The sequence below is a fragment of the Vigna unguiculata genome, chromosome 11, assembly GCF_004118075.2.
Source record: "Vigna unguiculata cultivar IT97K-499-35 chromosome 11, ASM411807v1, whole genome shotgun sequence".
NCBI classification, from domain to species: domain Eukaryota; kingdom Viridiplantae; phylum Streptophyta; class Magnoliopsida; order Fabales; family Fabaceae; genus Vigna; species Vigna unguiculata.
The window spans coordinates 19,744,644-19,764,777 of NC_040289.1; the positions used below are offsets into that span (position 1 = coordinate 19,744,644).

The window sequence follows — 20,134 nt, forward strand, 5'->3', positions numbered from 1 at the left end:
AATCTTTGACAAAAATAGGAAGTCAATTACATCTATTTCATTGATTTTTTAATCTGTCTCGTCTTATTTTAACTCTTCTTGTTTCTACAACTATATCAAAAAGATAATTTTCTACAATGAAAATTATCAAAATAAGACTGCAAAATATTACGAAAGATGAATTTTTTTTGCTGACGATATGATTATTTACATTAAAAACAAAATATAACTAAAAATTTTAGTATTGATTCAATTATTATTAAGTTAAATAATCTTACGGATCCATAATTAAATATATAAATTAAATATATAAATTTTAATTATATTTTGGCACCCCCATAAATATCGAGCAAGTTCCACCACTGCATACACATCTCACTAAGATTAACTACCCTAACTATTTATTACTCCAATTGCAAGTCAGCAATTCAATTGACTTTTCCGGTTCCAATGAATTAATGTGTAGTTGATAGGCTGTCTTAAGTTGCAATGGACTAGGCTATGTTGCTTCTTTCACTTCTAACTTGGCAGCAAGAAGTAGTCTTCACTGGTTCAACAGGTACACGTTCCAAGTGCAACTCCTTTCAATTGGCAATTTCAGCTCTTCAATAATGAATGACTCAACTTACATCTTGAACAAATTATTTCAAGTTAACTACACCATAGAAAAAGGAAAAATAATGGAAGTTGAGTTCTAAGTTCTAAGCTTCCAAATTGAATCTATCTTAACCTGATAATAAACACCACCTAAACTACTCCAATTGCTCTCTTTTACAATTCTTCACCAATTTAGAATACTTAATAGCAGAAAATATCGTTTAATATTTCAAAAACCCAAAGCAAACAGTGAAAGAAGAAAACCTGTTGTGTGAATGTTTGTAACTTTAAACTACTTTCCTCCTCTAAGATGCCACACCCTGATTATTTACAACCAAGTCACATAATCAAACCAATGACGACTAAGTAATCACTAAGGAAAACAAAATTAACTAGAAAGAAAACCATAACGGTAACTTAGAGTTAATAAATATTCGCCCCTCCTAATATTCCTTGATATAAAATGCAATTCCAATAACACTTGTATCGTTGTACAAATAGAAAACCTTAGGAACTGAAACTTTGGTATGAGCACTCAATGACTGGAGAACCTATGAATTATAAGGGCACACAATCAATCATTTTCTAATTAATATATTATCCATTGCCCAAACTTCATACACTTAAGTGGGAACTTGGATGAACATTTACAAAATTCATTTTGAATTAAAAATAATTTTGAAGTTAAGATAATCTATATTTGAATCTTTTTATTCTAAAAATTAGATTGTAGTAACTAAGTGCCGAATCTCTTATTCATAACAAAAGATATCCAATGTTGTTGCAATTCAATCATTTGTTGATCGAAAATCAATTTATCATATATGAAATAAAACATATAAGTATTTTCCTAACATCATCTTATTACTACGGTAAATAAAATTTATATATAATGATAATTTTAATAAATGTAACAAAAAAAATGTTTACTAAAACTAATAAATTTGGTAAGGAATGTTATTATATAATTATTAATATAAATTAATAATTTATAATAAATCTAACTAACCAAATGTCATTGTAACTACATTTATTATAGATTATTAACTTATTTTAATAATTATATATATGAAACCAGTGGTCTATATAGTATTTAGTAAGATAAAATAGTAAATCGCATTAAAACTAAAGTAGGAAAATAAACTTATTTAAACTTGATAATGGTTGGTTTGTCCAACAACAAAAACGAGGAATTCATATTTAACAACTATTCATAAATAAAACCATTTGTTTCTTAAATGACATAAATCAATTGAAAGAATGAGATAAAAAGGGTTTCAAAATTCATATACCAAATCAAAACCTTTTGCTTTACCTCTAAAAGCTGCTACCAATTACAGAACTAACACGGGATCATACCTTTCCACATCTTCGAATTTAATTCCAATTTACGTTCTGATTCAAGTCCTTTCCGACTCTCAACATTTTCTCCTCCAATTGGTGGAGTGAAGAGAACACCAAGTTCTTTCTGAGACAATAAAGAGAAACCCTCATTCAGGTCAGAGGTGGTGGTAATATGCATAAACTTACAATTCAGCAGAAAATTTCATAGTCTACTGCAACTCTACATGTACACAACTAGTAGTAGTTATAAATTCCACCTAAGTATGTTAAAGCAATCTATATAACATTATAGAATTGATATAGCTTATTCACTTCTAATACTCTAATAATTAGACAAAACACATGAAAATATAATGGCAGTAGTAGCATCAAAATTTGTTCTTTTGTTCAGGAATAATGTTCAAGTAAACAGAAGCAGAAGCTACAAATTGGTAGCAATAAATCAATATCACAACTCAAATTCTCAATTTTTTTATAACACCACAAAAACTGAAGCAACACTATTTTTCCAATCATTCTTAGGATTGAACATACACTTAGTTGCCCAAATTTGGAAGCATAAACAAGTCATGCATTTCACGAATTATAAGTCCAAATGTAAGCAACAGTGTTGAGTTAAATCTCTAATGGTTTCTCGAAACACATTGAACCACGATACCTGATAAAACTCATCTGCTTACTCTGTGCGAACCATATGAATATGTAGTCCCTTGGGCCCATAAAATGTGAAACAAGTTTTTGGGAGACCCTGAAATTATGAGGACTGCTGAAATTATTTAGAAAAGGAAAGGGAGTAAATTGAAAATTAAATAGTTGTATGGCAAGATGTAAAAGTTGTAAGTGTATAATCAAAACCTTCAATACATCAATTCAAACAAGACCTCCCTAGAAAACTGAAAATGCATTCAAGCCATTCTCCATGGAAGCTACTCGCTCTACGATGTCCGCAGATACAGGGGACCTTTAGCAATAAAAAAAGGATGAATATTTCTCTTTAGGCTATTAGACATCAAGTTAATAACTAAAGAAAATAAAATAAAATAAACTGATAGAGCTTCATTGATCCCTCTGGGTTGTAGAGAACATAAATGAGCTACAAAAAGGAAGAAAATGAAGTTTCTTAATAAATTTTATTAACAACATGTGGTATTTACTCCGAAAGGAAAACTCCACTATTTCAAACTTCAATGATTCATTACCATTAAAAGAAAACACAGAAAAAACTGGAATTTTTATACACAGTCAATGATAGGTATAATCCTATTAAGTGTAATGCAAATTCTAGAAGAATCTAGAAAATCCTAAGATAAAAGTATTGAAATGTAATGAAAGTTCTAGAACAAAGTAGAAAAGCCTAAGATATGAAGAAAATATCAAGAACATTCTACATAGGAAAAAATCTAGAACATTTCACACAAGTTGTGACTAGCACTTTCTAGAATACTCTATAGGTCTATAAATACCTGTACTCAATCATTTGATGAATGATAAGAACTAAGACCACTTCTAGCACAGCACTCACCGCTACAACTACTACATACTCCTCCCAACTACAACTTCCACATTCTACTATCTCCACAATTTTTTTAGGTTCAACTAAAAAGCAGAGTGGACAAAATGTAAATCATGCTCCCAATTGTTGTAGTAAAGATTCAACCACTAACACAATGATAACATTTTCTTAATGGATCAAATAATACTTGTAGAAATTTTCTAATTGGGCAACATCACAAAAGAATTGGCATTGGACTTGTATATTAGTAATGATAGGTCATAATACATACACAGACCTAAGCTGGAAATTATTGATTATGTAAAAAATCCAAAAATCAAGGAAAAAGAAAAAGAAAGTGAGCAAGATTTACTTAAAGTAGCTAAGAATTGCACTTTGATCGGATATGCTTAGAAGTTGCTCTAGATAGTCAACTCCCAAATCTTCTAACCCTACTACACTTGCTTTGATTTCTCTTTCCCTTTACACTTTTTGGATTTTGATAAGTGTTTTTGCTTGTAGTGCCTCACTTTGAGTGCAAGTGTAGGAGAATGAAGCATTGTTTGAAGATCGAAAATGAACTAACAAACTAAAAATGCCGCTGCAATAGTTGCCCCAACCGATCCTCTGGTACCCGAATCACAAAAACTAAATAAATAAACATCTAAAATCATGAAATTTAATAATCTCGCTTTCGAATTCTTTACTTGAGAAACTAGTTAAAACAGAAACTCGAACCTCACTCAATAAATTAAATCAATGAAAAATAGTTGTGTATTCCAATAGTTCAAGAGGAACTTGTTGCCTGACCCTAGAAGAAGATGGAACGAGAAACCCCAAGTGTGGTGGCAACAACGATGATTGTTGCGACGACGATGTCACCTTTTTCCAACGGCATTACAAGGTTAACGACGACAACACATGGAGGCTCGTCAGAGATGAAGAACTCGCCACGGCGACTGTTGAAATGGTGGCTACTGGAGGTCAAGGAAGCTTCTCACGATGGTTGTTGCCACTTGTTCTACGTTTGGATTTTTGAAGAAAGTGAAAAAGGGAACATCGCGGGGCGGTCGGCGAAGGCTTTGATGGTGATCGATGTCGTCAGCGACGGACTTGGTCATGTAGAATCAAAACCTTTTTGATCGGAAGTTGAATAACTTCGGTTGGGGGTTTGAGACCGAGAGAAGAGAAATATAAAACCTAAACCTAGGCTGAAATGAAAATATGCAGAAATAGTATTTTTAATTAAAAAATGATATAAATTTTACGTACGAACTTTTGTCGTAGGTAATTTTTTTTAAAATATTTTATATATATATATATATATATATATATATATATATATATATATATTTTATTATATTTACTTTTTTACATCTATTTTCATAAATAATTTTTTATATCAAAGATTTTGATATGTTTATTTACAAAATTTTCGTATATAATTTATTTTTATTTTATCAACGAATTTTAATTTTATTTATGACTAATTTTCGTAGATAAAATAAAATTATTTATGAAAAATATTTCGTAGATAATAACCATTTTTTTATAAAAAAAAACTTTCACAAATATTTGCAAAAAGTAAAAACACAGGAAAAACTCACTAGTTTCCAACTAGTATATTTAGTGCTTCCTTCAAGCAAAAAAGTTATTATACAGGGAATCTTCAATGTGAGTAATATGTTTATATCGTTGACAACCAAACCAAATCTATGCTTTGTTGATGACCCATACCAAATATAAAGGAGTTTAGGCTGCCATTTGCCATGTATTCATAAACTAGCATTTTTTTCTTGTCCTTGAATGTAAACAACCAAAAAGTTTAACAAGATTTCGATGTTGAAGCTTTGCAATCAATTTGACTTCATTTATGAACTCTATCACTCCTTGCGATGAGCTCTTTACGGAGTCTTTACAACAATCTCTTGCTTATCTACTAATATTTCCTATATATATATATATATATATATATATATATATATATATATATAGGGTTAATTATGATTTTAGTCCCTCAAGTATGGGTAATTTTTGGTTTTAGTCCCCCACGTAACGTTTGGTAATATTCAGTCCTCCACGTTTTAAATTTAATGGAATTGGTCCCCAATTTTAAACTCCGTTAATTTTAATTTAGACGTGTCTAACGAATGGCCACGTAAGGATCCCGTTTTCAGCTGAGAGGAATTGATGATGCACGTTTAGTTACTCGTTAACAAGGCACATGTCATTAATGTGATTAAAAGAACTTAGCTGAATTGGGGTTAATAAGGAATTTTTTTGCACGTTTAGTTACTCGTTAATAGTTAGCATTAAAATGTCATTAACTTCACTAAACTAACTTAGGTGCTGAATTGGGGTTATGTTAGAAAGTCATTAAGCTTTATTCATTTGTAAAAAATCTCAGCTGAGGAGATTTGGAAGAACCCTAGGCACGACGAAGAAGACAGACCCTAGGCACGACGGAAGAAGACAGACCCTAGGCACCACGAAGCAAGCTTTGAACGACGAAGAAGGTGGTGGTAACTGCTCGCATTTGGTGGACGAAGAAGTGAGGTTAGTCGTTTATGCATTTTGAATTTCTTTGGTTTAACGTTCACTTTTCTCTTCACCGTTTATGTGGTTGAATATTGGATTGGGTTGGTTTGTGATGCGATTTCAAATGTAGGGCTGGAAATGGGGTTCGCGGTTGCGTTCCATCACATGGGTAGGTTTGAACGCAATAGGGGATTGAAGTATGTGGGGGGTGAAATCCATGTGGTATCGGGTATCGACCCAGATATGTGGTCATTTTTTGAAGCATTGGGCATCGTCAAGGAGTTCAAATACGCTGGAGATGTTAGACTTTGGTGGAAGGGCTCGAAGGAAACGTTGTTGAACAACCTAAGATTGTTGAGTGACGATAAGGAGGCATTGGCGTTGGCTAAGTATGCGGAGGATAGGAATGAAGAAGTAGATATATATGTCCAACACATTCCTTGTCAGCCTGAGGAGGTTCATTTTATTATTGGTCCTGGAATGGATGAAGAAGTTGGTGAGGAAGAAGTTGGGGTTGAGGCACAGAGGTGTGATACCGAAATAGGAGTTGATGGTGGTCCGGTTGGTGAGACAGACATAGGAGTTGAGGGTGTTGAGGGTGATGAAGAGGTTCAGGTAGAACAACAGGTTGAGGCACAAAGGTGTGAGACAGACATAGGAGTTGAGGGTGATCAAGAGGTTCATGTACAACAAGAGGAGGTTAAGGTAGAACAAGGGGTTGAGCAAGAAAATGGTGAGCCAGAACAGAGGGTTGAGGCACAACAAGGGGTTGAGGCAGAACAAGAGGTTGAGATACCACAAGTGGGGGGTGATGAGGATGTGATAGTTGAGGATGTGTCTGATAAGGATGAAGGTTCTGCTGCAGATAAACTAGATGAGAGTGAAGAAGAAAGGGTGGCAGATGATGATGACGGTTTTGGGATGCAGACTGAGTCTGAGGTCAGAAAAATTGGGCCTGTTTTGGATAGGTGGAGAGCAATGAAACGAAATCCAAGCACTGTGAGGAGTAAAAAAGATATGGGACCTGGTTCATTTGTGACTAATGAGGAAGTTGGACAACATGACATGAGTGATGAATATGATACTGATGAGTTGGATTCAGATGTTGATAGTGAGGATGGTGTTCGTCGTGATGGACCAAAATTTTCCAGATATAGGGCTGAAGATATGACAAAGGACTTCAAGTTCAAATTAGGAATGGAATTTTCGTCTTTGAAAGATTTCAAGCAAGCATTAATGGAGCATAGTGTTTTAAATGGTAAAGAAGTACAATTTGTAAAAAATGATCATAAGAGAGTCAGGGCTGTATGTAAAAAAAAATGTGGTTTCTTAATGATGGCTAGCAAAGTTGGTGGCATGGAAACTTTTCAGATCAAGACCTTGGTTGGGCGTCATAGATGTGGCAGGGTATTTGGGAACAAAAATGCTAACTGTGATTGGATTGCACAAGTCTTAGTAGACAGGTTTATGAATGTGGGTGTAATGACAGTGAGTCAAATTATTGAGGAGATGAAGAAGGCATACAGTGTGGGTATAACCCCTTGGAGGGATGGAAAAGCTAAGCAAATAGCAATGGACTATTTGGTTGGGGATGGAGAAAAACAGTACAGTCGCTTACATGATTATGTAGCTGAATTGGTTAGAGTAAAGGCTGGAACATTCAAAATTAAGATCAATCAGCCTCAACCAAGTCTGCCACCAGGGTTTGGTTGTTTCTACATGTGCTTAGAAGGCTGTAAGAATGGGTTTTTGGCTGGGTGCAGGCCCTTTATAGGGGTTGATGGATGCCACTTGAAAACAGCTTATGGTGGTCAACTTTTGGTTGCAGTGGGAAGGGACCCTAATGATCAATACTTTCCACTTGCATTTGCTACTGTAGAAAACGAATGTAAGGAGACATGGAGGTGGTTTCTTTCACTACTGCTAGAAGATATTGGGGACATTGAAAACCATCGTTGGGTTTTCATCTCAGATCAACAAAAGGTAAACAACTTACTTCCATTCAATTTATATAGCATTCATTCAGACTATTTTCTAACACACAACAATTAACTTTTGCAGGAACTTATGACAGTATTTGATGAAATTCTGAATGGGGTGGAGCATCGTTTCTGCTTGAGGCATCTTTATAGTAATTTCAAGAAGAAATTTGGTGGTGGGATAGTTATCAGAGATCTCATGATGGGGGCAGCCAAGTCAACATTCTACGCAGGTTGGGAAAAAAAATGGGTGAGTTAAGAACCATTAACCCTGAAGCCTATAACTGGTTAATTGGCATACCTAGAAGCTCATGGTGTAAGCATGCATTCAGCATATATCCTAGATGTGATGTATTAATGAATAACTTGTCTGATGAAGGATTGACCCCAACCAAGGATGAAGGTACATGCTGATGAAGGATTGACCCCAACCAAGGATGAAGGCACATGCTTAAGAAGACTAAGCATGTTTAGAAAGGAAGTTCACTAATCCTTCATCCCTTTCATTTGTGTTTGTTATTTTTGATTCCCTAAGTTGACTTAGTTGAATCAACTTTAGTTGACTTGTTGACCTTTGACTAGGTTTGACTTGTTGACTATAGTTGACTTGACTTAAGCCAACATGCTAATCTATGTTTATTTGCTTTGTAGGTTAATTAGGAGTAAGAAAGCAATGCTAGGTGGCGCATGGTGATTGGGGAGCATAAATGATGTGGATGAGAGAGTAAAGCAAAGGCATAAAGCATAAAGTAAAAGGCATAAAACAAGTGTACCTATGTACCTTTGGTCTCCTTTGTTTTTAGCACACTTTGGCCACTTTTTGGAGACATATGAGACACATTTTTTGTCTCCTTTTGTGCTAGAACGAAATTAGCCTTACACACACCATAGTTGGCTCTTTTGTCTCTCATTTTTGTAACCTTATTTGACCTAGTTTCTAGAAGCTAGGGTTAGGTTTTTGTAGAGACATCCTTAGGTATCTTTTATTTGCTTAGAGGCCCCTAAACTCTTCTATATAAGGGGTGCTCCTAGACATGTAAAAGGGTTGAACATTTTGAAGAAATTATACACTTTGTGTTCCAACCTTTTGTGAGAGCATTCCTCCTTAGGGAGTGGAGTTCTTTCAAGCCTTATCTTGCCTTGGCAAGTGGCGGCATACACCACTCATCTTCAAGGTTGCCATGGCTTCTTCTAGCCTAGCCTTGTAGTGGCGTGAATCCTCCATTCCTCCCATTTCCCTTGCTTTTCATTTTATGTTTCTTTACTCTTCTTGGTTTATATTGTTTCTATTATATGTTTTTTCTTTTGATTTCTTACTCCCCATCAATCCATTCTCCTCCTCTCTAGAACCTTGGAAAGGAACCTTCACATCTAGATAGCTTGCTATCTTAATGTCCAGTGGGGATTTCCTTGGTTTTCTTAATCAACTCACACCATATTCAATAATCTTGAAAAGGAACAATATAATCCTTCATCATTTGGTATCTAGAGCCTAGGTTATCTTCAATATGATGTTTTTCATGTTCTAACCTTGTCTTGTTGTAGCTATCTTGGTCATGTTCTAAACACTTGGGTTACATTTTGGGTTGGATTTGGACTCGATTTTCATGTTGTCTAACCTCTAATTCATTTATTTGTCTCCGATTTGAGTGTTTTTGTTGTAGGAATCATGGCAAGTTCATCAAATGCACCTACACCAAACAAAAATAATACACTGATGAGATTGCTTCGGGATTTGGAGTTGTCTAGGAAGGAGGCCTTTGAACAATTGAGAAAGGACAAGGAGCAAAGTGACCTAAGAATCCAAGAGCACATTCAAAGGCTTGAAGCTAAGGAGCAAGAAAGAGAGGCTAGGAAAAGAGGGCATTCTAGGCGCAAACCATCACAAGAGAAGCAAACTCCAAGGATTCCTAAGTTCAAAGGAGAAAATGACCCAAACATCTACATTGAGTGGGAACAAAAAGTGGACCAAATTTTTACCATTCATGTAGTTAGTCATCAAAAGCAAGTAGATTTGGTAGTCTTAGAGTTTGAGGATTATGCCATGACTTGGTGGCATCAATTATGTATGGACAATATTAACCAAGAGTCACTCGCGACTTCTTGGAAGGACCTTAAAAATTTGATGCGCGCTAGATTTGTTCCTTCCTACTATAGGAGGGAGACTCTTTTGAAGCTCCAAAGGCTTCAACAAGGGTCCATGTGTGTGGATGAATATTACAAGTTAATGGAGTCCATGCTTCTAAAAGTAGGACTCCAATTTGAAAGTGAAGAGGAAAAGGTAGCTAGATTTGTGAGTGGGTTAAGGAGGGACATACAAGATTTAGTAGAGTTATATGAGTACTCCTCTCTTGACAAAGTTTTACATTTGGCCATCAAATTTGAAACTCAATTGCAAAAGAAAAAAATGGCCAAAAGGAGTGGTTCATACAATGACTACTATTCTAGTACTTGGAAAGATAAAGAAAGAAAACATTATAAATCACCACTCAAGAGTTCCAAAGACCCACCTTCTAGGACTAATTCGTCTAGGCCTTCTAATGAAACTCCTAATTCTTCTCAAGGTACAAGGACAAGTTCTATAAAATGTTTTAAGTGTTTGGGATATGGGCACATAGCTTCAAATTGTCCCACCAAAAGAACCATGGCCTTAAACCTTAAAAAAGAAGTAGAGAGTGAACATTCTTCTCCCCCTTCCCCCAAAAGTACTTCTTCCCACACTTCTTCTTCAAGTGAAAGGATTAAACCCCTTGATGGTGGATTGTTAATGATAAGGCACCAACTAAGACAAGTTTCCAAGGAACTTGACCCTTCTCAAAGACAAAACCTTTTTCATTCAAGGTGTCATATTAAAGACAAACTATGTCCCCTCCTCATAGATAATGGAAGTTGTGTAAATGTGGCTAGCACAAGGGTTGTGGACAAGTTTGGGTTGAAAACTATCCCTCATGCCAAGCCTTACAAGCTATCATGGCTTAAGAAAGAAGACATTAAAGTAACTCAACAAGTCCTCATTAACTTTTCAATTGGAAATTTTAAAGATGAGGTGTTATGTGATGTTGTGTCTATGGAAGAAACTCATATTTTGTTAGGTAGGCCATGGCAATTTGATAGAAAAGTCTTTTATGATGGCCATGCTAACACCTATGCTTTCTCCTTCAAAGGCAAGAAGTTCACACTCCTACCTCTCTCACCCAATCAAGCAAATGAGGACCAAAATAAAGTGAAAGATAAGAGAAAAATGAAAAAGAAAAAGAGCAAGTTACCTCCAAAGTGTTACTTGCCTCTAAAAAAAAATTTCAAGGCTCAAAAGGAAGACCCAATACGCAAGCATGAGAAGAAGAGTGGTCTAGAAAAGAGGGATGGCCTAACCAAAGCTAGGGGTAGTACCCTTAGAAAAGATGGAACAAGAGCTCATAAAAGGGAGGCGCAAAACCTCCCCCAAATCAAGTCAAGCTCCATCTACAAAGGCTTAAAGAATTTGTGGTCAAATTCTCTCCAAGAAGGGGAGGATGATGAAGGATTGACCCCAACCAAGGATGAAGGTACATGCTTAAGAAGACTAAGCATGTTTAAAAAGGAAGTTCACTAATCCTTCATCCCTTTCATTTGTGTTTGTTATTTTTGATTCCCTAAGTTGACTTAGTTGAATCAACTTTAGTTGACTTGTTGACCTTTGACTAGGTTTGACTTGTTCACTATAGTTGACTTGACTTAAGCCAACATACTAATCTATGTTTATTTGCTTTGTAGGTTAATTAGGAGTAAGAAAGCAATGCTAGGTGGCGCATGGTGATTGGGGAGCATAAATGATGTGGAGGAGAGAGTAAAGCAAAGGCATAAAGCATAAAGTAAAAGGCATGAAGCAAGTGTACCTATGTACCTTTGGTCTCCTTTGTTTTTAGCACACTTTGACCACTTTTTGGAGACATATGAGACACATTCTTTGTCTCCTTTTGTGCTAGAACGAAATTAGCCTTGCACACACCATAGTTAGCTCTTTTATCTCTCATTTTTGTAACCTTATTTGACCTAGTTTCTAGAAGCTAGGGTTAGGTTTTTGTAGAGACATCCTTAGGTATCTTTTATTTGCTTAGAGGCCCCTAAACTCTTCTATATAAGGGGTGCTCCTAGACATGTAAAAGGGTTGAACATTTTGAAGTAAAAACACTCTTGTGTCTCAACCATTTGTGAGAGTTTCTTCCCTTGGGAGTGAAACTTTTAAGCCTTATCTTGCATAGCAAGTGGCGGCACACATCCACGCATCTTCAAGGTTTCCATGGCTTCTAGCCTAGCCTTGTAGTGGCGTGCTTCTCACATTTTTACCATTCCTTTCCTTTTCATTTTATGTTTTCTTCTTCCTTTAATTGTTCTTGGTTTTCTATGGTTTATGTGCCTTCCATTTCCTTTTTGTTTTGAATCAATCCATCATCTTCTTCTCTTGAGCTTTGTGAAAGGAACCTTCACATCTAGATAGCTTGCTATCTTAATGTCCAGTGGGGATTTCGCTTAGCTTTCTTAATCAACTTGCACCATATTCAATATTCTTAAAAAGGAACAAGATAATCCTTCATCATTGTCTGAGTCATTCAATAGTACTATCTTATTAGTTAGGGATAAACCAATAATTAGTATGATGGAATGGATTAGGTCATACACAATGAGTAGATTTGCAACACTAAGAGAAAAATTAAATGCATATCCTGGTAATGTTATGCCTAAGCCACAAAAAAGGCTTGATAGGGAAGTGGACAAAAGTGGCAATTGGCTTCCAGTGTGGGCAGGGGGTGCAAAGTTTGAAGTCACACAAGGGTTCACCATGGAGAAGTTTGTGGTAGATCTGAGTAACCATACTTGCACGTGTTACTTTTGGGATTTGATAGGCATACCTTGTAGACATGCTGTAGCAGCAATTAATTATAAGGTGGAAAACCCTGAAGCATATGTGCATCCATATTACAAAAGAGATGCATATGAGGCATGCTATAGCCCAGAAATAACCCCAATCAATGGACAACAATTATGGCCTAAAAGCACTCAACTTGAACTACTCCCACCAATTTATAAAACACCACCAGGGAGACCCAAAAAACTAAGAAGAAGGGAAGCTGATGAACATGTCAGTCATTCCAAGCTATCAAAGAAAAATCTTATCATGAAGTGCAGCAGGTGTAAGCAGATGGGACACAACATTAGGAGCTGCAGAAGGGGAATCAGGCACAGAAAGGTAAGAACACAAACTGGACCTATCATTTAATTTTTTTTTCATTGAAACGAACAAAATCTGGAGCTGTAAAACATACCCAATTCATAGGCACAATCGCAAGGAACTCCAAGTGCTAGTGCACCTAGCAGCGCTGCAGGACCATCTACCCAAAGCTGCAGTAGTAGAAGAAGACCCAGACTGAGAGTTGCTGCAAACGTGAACCAGGGAGAAAGACCACCAACAACCCAAACCAGAAGCATGACTGCACAAGTGATAGGGTCTCAAGCAAGTACTGCAACCTCTGCTCAACCCACGTGAAATACAAGGAGGAATCAAACTGTTTTGGTTGCTTTTAATGGTGGACGACTTTTTGTAGCAGTGGGCAATATCATACTGGACAACTTTTTGGATTAAAGCAAAATTGTATTCAGATGTATGGACCACATGTCTGGTGTCCAATACTTTATTGAATGTAGTTAAACTTATTTTATTCAGATTGTGGACCACATGTCTGGTGTCCATTAAAACCTGTGTATGAATTACTTCTGTTTTGTGAATGAAGTAAAAATTCGTGTATGGATTACTTGTGTTTTGTGATAATGCAGTGAAACTTTGTGTATGGAGTACTTGTGTATTGTGATAATGCAGTAAAAATTCGTGTATGGAATAATTTGATGAAATCAATTAAATGTATATCCTGTTAACATCAAAGGGAACCTTACAGGATAAAAGTCACACCATATAACCACTGCTATTTAATTACAGCACAGTTGTTAAACACAATTGAATTACAGGATAAAACACAACCATGTAAAACACAATTGAACTTCTCATTTCATTCATTACTGGCATATTACAAATACAAAACACTTCCCCAACAGAAGTTACCTCAAACTTACTTAACCATTAAAGTTCCATACATAACTAATCACAGCTAAATAAAAGTTACTAAATAACTAGTTGCAATTCAACTTGAACAGCAACATAAAAACAAAGATAATTGTTAATGTCCACGACAAAAGGAAAAAAACTTGCATGAATCTCCCAAACTTTTTCTCTTCTTGCAATTTCGCCTTCAATTTCTCATTTTTCTTAATCAACTCCACTATAACTTTCTCCTTCTCCAAACACACTTCATCTTCTTCAGTTCGTCTTCTACCACTGTCTTCAAAGTCCGGTGCGTTCCCTTCATATTTCGAATCCTCTTCATTAAACCACTCGAAGAAATTGCAGTGAGAATTGGACTGCATAAATAAAACAAAACCATTAACACATCAAACGAAATCAAGTTCGCCCAATCATTAAACCATTGTCACTTACAGCCCAATTTCTACATCTCCAAAATAATCTCCCGTTGTTCTTCACAGTCGTTGCCTTTAGGAGCAGTAATCTTTCCCCACACCCACACAGTTTGGAAGTCATATCCGACGACGATGAACATGTCTGTGAAATTTTCGAACCACTACTCCTCTGCGTACAATGAATCCCTCTGCTCCCACTTTTCATCACCCTAAAACGATCTTCAAACTTCAATTTTGGTTGCCAATGGTTTCGAACCACTGCTCCTCTGCGTACAACACGCACACTCCAATTTTAGGGTTTTAGAATGACCCCCAAATCCCTCTTTTAAAACGCTTCTCATAATATCAAGACCACGTGTTGTTCATCAATTCTACTCAACTGAAAACGGGATCCTTACGTGGCCATCCGTTAGACACGTCTGAATTAAAATTAACGGAGTTTAAAATTGGGGACCAATTCTATTAGATTTAAAACGTGGAGGACTGAATATTACCAAACGTTACGTGGGGGACTAAAACCAAAAATTACCCATACTTGAGGGACTAAAATCATAATTAACCCATATATATATATATATATATATATATATATATATATATATATATCAATGTTCTTTTATTTAGTTACTAGGCTCAAAACTATTACCTTGTATACAAGTCCAAAACCACCTTGGCCAATTTTATTTTCATCGAAAAAGTTGTTAGTGGCTGTTGTAATGGTGAATAGATCAAACATTTGGACGTCCAAATTGTCTTCGCATTGTTCTGTCAATGATTTTTCTAAAAACCAATGAATGCCTTTAGAATAATGTTATAAAATATGAGTAGCAAATTAAAGATACTTAGAATAGAAAAAATACAGTTTACTCAGCTAATTATTAAAAATCTAGAAGTCCAAAGATTGTGATAATATAAAATTTAAGTCCGATGATAATTTATTATTGTCCATGCAAAAAGAGTTTTCATTTGGGATAAAATTGTGAAATTTTGGAGGGAACCAAAGATTAGGGGGAAATAAAAAATAAATAAAACTAAAATTAAAATAAAACAAATAGTATAATTAATAATTATTTAGTAATCAATTTAGTGAGTAATTTATTGTAACTAAAAATTTGATACTATTTCGGTTACTAAATTATAAAAGTAACTTTTGGTCACTAACTGTAATTGAATTTTTCAATTATTGATTTCAGTTACTATTTAGCAAATTTCTATTTGTGTGTTTGTCTCCATTATGCAAACGACTTTTGCATATAGGTAATAGACGTAGTCCATGTTGTCGTTGAACCACACTCTCATCCAATTATCATTGTTTTTTGGTAGTGACATCCGTTTTTATTCGAAGAAAAGACAGTAAATTCTTGTAGTGAATAAAATCACGTCCGCATGTAACGTTACACCAAACAGTATAAAATACAGCAACAAATTAAAACACGACTACAAAAATAATGTTAAGAGTAATTTAAACATTTTTGCTTGGTAATTTGGTGTTAGTTTTTCAATATCAAAGTAATTGTATAAGCTAAAAGCCCTGACTTACATAGTCTGGTTTCACGTTTACCAAACATTTGAATGAAATCAAAGTGTAAAATGATTACCATTTAAAAGTCTTCATGGTTCGATTGAATTTTTATTTTTAACAGTCTCCTGCGGTTAAATTATTTTTAACTAATTCATGCTATAGTTATAGAAATCTCCATGCTAATTAATTTTAACTAAATCCATGCTAGTTATTTTTAACTAACAGTTTCCTCTCTGTGAATGATTGTCATTATCAATATTTAAATGTTTCATTCTCTAAGCTTTAAGTTCATTGAACAATTTGTATAGTAAAATTTGCGTTACATATGGTATGTACTTTTCCTCTATTTTCTTTACACTCAATCAGTCGTGCCTCATACTCAACGAGTTACGAATTGTATCTTACCTCTGCCCTTGTAAAGATCCATTCAATTCAAAATGTTAGCCAATAGAAAATTTTAAGAACTAAATTAGAAGTACTTTTGTAAGGCCCAGTTAATTCTACCCCAATGTTTAAGGATCTCCACAAATCAGTTGGACCTAAGACTGACTCATAGGGTGTCCAAAACCCCTAAACCATTCCTAACTCCCTGATTCTGTACTTTTCAGAAAAATAGCTCTCCAAATATTGATATAAAAAATGGTGTTGTTATATACACTTGGTGATCCTGTAAAACGTAGGCCATTCCAAGGTCCAAACCTGAACCACTTTTGTGTTCCCTTCATTATATAAAATTCAGGATAGTTGTAGAGTTTTAAAACCCGAGAAAAGTCTCCTGGAGATGGATCATCTGGACTCTTCCAACAAGTATATTTCCATTCAAAACCTGTTCGAAATCTGTTTGATAGATAATCACGATGATTCTGACAGTGAGGTAAATTCTACTTGCTATGAAAATGACTATGATGATCTGTATGATGCACATTTCAACAATTACTTGTTAAATCTAGTAAATTGGATACTACTCATAGAAAGTTAAAATCTGATTTTAAAGATTTGCAACGTAACTTTGAAAAATCTCTTGAAGAAGAAGAAATTTTGAAAAATAAAATTTCAATATTAGAAAATAAAGAAAAAGAAACGGTTGAATGTGCTTGCTGTAAAAGTTACATGTTTGATATATGTATTTTGGAGAAACATCTTGAAGATGCTTTGGAAAATAAAAACTGTGAAAAATTTGATCTCAAGAAAAATCCAAATAAGATCAAACATGCTCATACTCATAATAAGAAAAAAAAACTAATAGAACTCGTAAGGTTTAAGTAGAAAAGGAACTTCTTATACTTTGAATACATATGCACATACTGCTACTTGTTTTTATTGCATGAAAAAGGGTCATACTTCAAATAAATGCAATATTAAACATTTTGGTGTTCCAAATCGGAAGTATCATTGGGTGCCTATTCATAAGTAGATATTTTTCTTCTAACCCCAAGGACCCAAACAAGTTGTTGGGGACCTAAATGAATTGTTTCCTTATTTTGCATATGACTTCTAAATCAAGAAGATCAATGTGGTATCTTGACAATGGTTGTTCAAGACACATGACTAGAGACAAAACGAAGTTTAAGAACTTTAAAAGAAAGGAACAAGGATTTATTACATATGAGGATAACAACAAAGGAAAAAATACTTGGAACGAGTGATGTAGGTGGAGGAAATACTTTGGAGATCAAGGATGCACTATTTGTGGAAGGATGAAAGCACAATCTTCTCAGCATAAGCCAATTATGTGATAAAGGACTCAAAGTAATATTTGAGAGTGACTACTGCACTATTCATCAAAAGGACTCCAAAGAAGTAGCCTTGAAAGGTATGAGACACAATAACATTTACTTCTTGATACTGCATCATCTAGTGATATAACTTGTTTGGTTGTTAAAGAAGAAAAAAATCCTTGGTTATGGCATAAACGAGCTGCTCATATTCACATGCAACAATTAAACAAACTAATTTCTAAAGAATTAGTAATTGGATTGCCAAAAATAAAGTTTGAAAAAGATAAACTATGTGATGCATGTCAAAAAGGAAAACAAGTAAAATCATCATTTCATTCAAAAAATGTGATTTTTACATGAAAGCCTTTAGAACTTTTGCATATGGATTTGTTTGGTCCTTCAAGGACAAAAGGTTTTGGGGGAAATTACTATGCTCTTGTTATTGTTGATGATTACTCAAGATATACATGGACTTTCTTTCTCACACTAAAAAGTGAGGCCTATAAAGCTTTTAAGAAATTTGCAAAAGTGATTCAAAATGAAAAAGATTTGAAAATTAAAGTTTTGAGAAGTGATCATGGAGGAGAATTTCAAAATGAATCGTTTGAAAACTTTTGTGAAGAAAACAAAATTATGCATAATTTTTTTGCACCTAGAACTCCTCAACCAAATGGAGTTGTAGAAAGGAAAAATAGATCCTTAGAGGAATTAGCTCGCACAATGTTGAACGAATATGAAGTGCCCAAATATTTTTGGGTTGATGTTGTGAGCACGGGATGTTATGTACTAAATAGAATGCTTATTAGACCAATATTGAAAATTACCCCTTATGAATTGTTTAAAGGAAGAAAGCCTAATGTAGCACATTTAAAAATATTTGGATGTAAATGTTTTGTCCTAAACAATGGAAAAGAAAACTTGGGTAAATTTGATTCTAAAGCAGATGAAGCTATTTTCTTAGGATATTCATTTACTAGTAAAGCCTATAGAGTTTTTAATAGAAGAACCTTGAATGTAGAAGAATCTATGCATGTTGTTTTTGATGAAACTGTGGACCTTGAGGAGAACCCTTTTGAGTCAAATAAAACAAATGCAGGTGATGAAGAATATTTTAAAGAAGCTCTTGATCGATGTACCTAAATGAGAACCCATTGGCTGAACCTGAAGATCTTGCCAAAAGCTGGAAATCACCTAGAGGATTGTCTTTGGAAAATGTCATTGCACTACAAGAAATTTGCTAATTTGCGAGGAAAAATTGTGCTCGCTAATTTGTCGCTAATTAGCGAAGGATTAGCGACAAACTAAAATTGTAGCTAATGAGCGAGGGACTATACACAACATAATATGGTAGCTAAGTTGTACCTAATTAGTTAGAGATTAAATACAACACAAATATGGTAGCTAAGTTGCAGCTAATTAGCAAGGGACTAGACACAACATAATATGGTAACTAAGTTGTAGCTAATTAGTTAGGGATTAAACACAACACAAATATGGTAGCTAAGTTATAGCTAATTAGTTAGGGATTATACACAACATGATATGGTAGCTAAGTTGTAGCTAATTAGTTAGGGATTAAATACAACATAAATATTGTAGCTAAGTTATAGCTAATTAGTTAGAAATTATACATAACATAATATAGTAGTTAAATTATAGCTAATTAGTTAGGGATTAAACACAACATAATATGGTAGCTAAATTGTAGCTATAATTAATTAGAGATTAGATACAACATAGTATGGTAGCTAATTAATTATGATTAATGATTTTGTTGCAAATCCAAAGCTAATAAATAGAATTTGTAATTAAAAATAATAATATACAAACTATTCTATAAAATATGAATTTATTAAGTAAATTTATAAAAACTATCAATATATTAACAAATTATCAAAACATATTTTATTTTTATATAAATTAATCTTTTATTTGTTAATTATATTTATTATATATATATATATATATATATATATTAAAATAATAACTAAAATTTAACTAATACAATATATTTCTTTCCGTTAAATATTATTATAAAAGGTATTAAAACAATTCTTATTAATTATATTTAAAAAATCAAATGATTAATTATTATTTTGATAAAAAATTTATTATCTTTACACTGCTTTTTTATATTTTTTATATTAATTTATTCAAATAAAAGGATTATTAATTAATTTATATTGTTACATGTTATTATATATATTATTATATTTATGGTATAATTTGTTTTATATTATTTAATTTTTTAAACATTTTAAATATGAAATAAATTGTTTATGATATATTATAAATAAAAACAAATTGTATGTATGTATTTTATTTATAAAATACGAATATTTAACTTAATTTAATTATACACTTAAAAATTCATTTAAAATTTAAATATTTATATTAGAAGAATTAATAAAAACACTATTATTTTGTTTAGTTTCCTTGCACTTTCGCAAGCAGCACT

General features: G+C 33.8%; 1 long non-coding RNA gene across 4 annotated transcripts; it reads right to left on the bottom strand.

Moving 5' to 3' along the window:
- Positions 1–267: 267 nt before the first annotated feature.
- On the bottom strand, positions 268–4,628 carry LOC114168460. 4 transcript variants are annotated; one of them, XR_003600678.1, is made up of 6 exons: positions 4,223–4,628; positions 2,776–2,881; positions 2,579–2,668; positions 1,936–2,044; positions 841–896; positions 268–634 (listed from the first exon to the last, which is right to left on the bottom strand). It is a non-coding gene; the product is annotated as an uncharacterized LOC114168460 (long non-coding RNA). The 4 variants fall into 4 exon arrangements; XR_003600675.1 differs by having other exon boundaries at positions 268–896; XR_003600676.1 differs by having other exon boundaries at positions 268–896; positions 2,579–2,683.
- Positions 4,629–20,134: the final 15,506 nt, after the last annotated feature.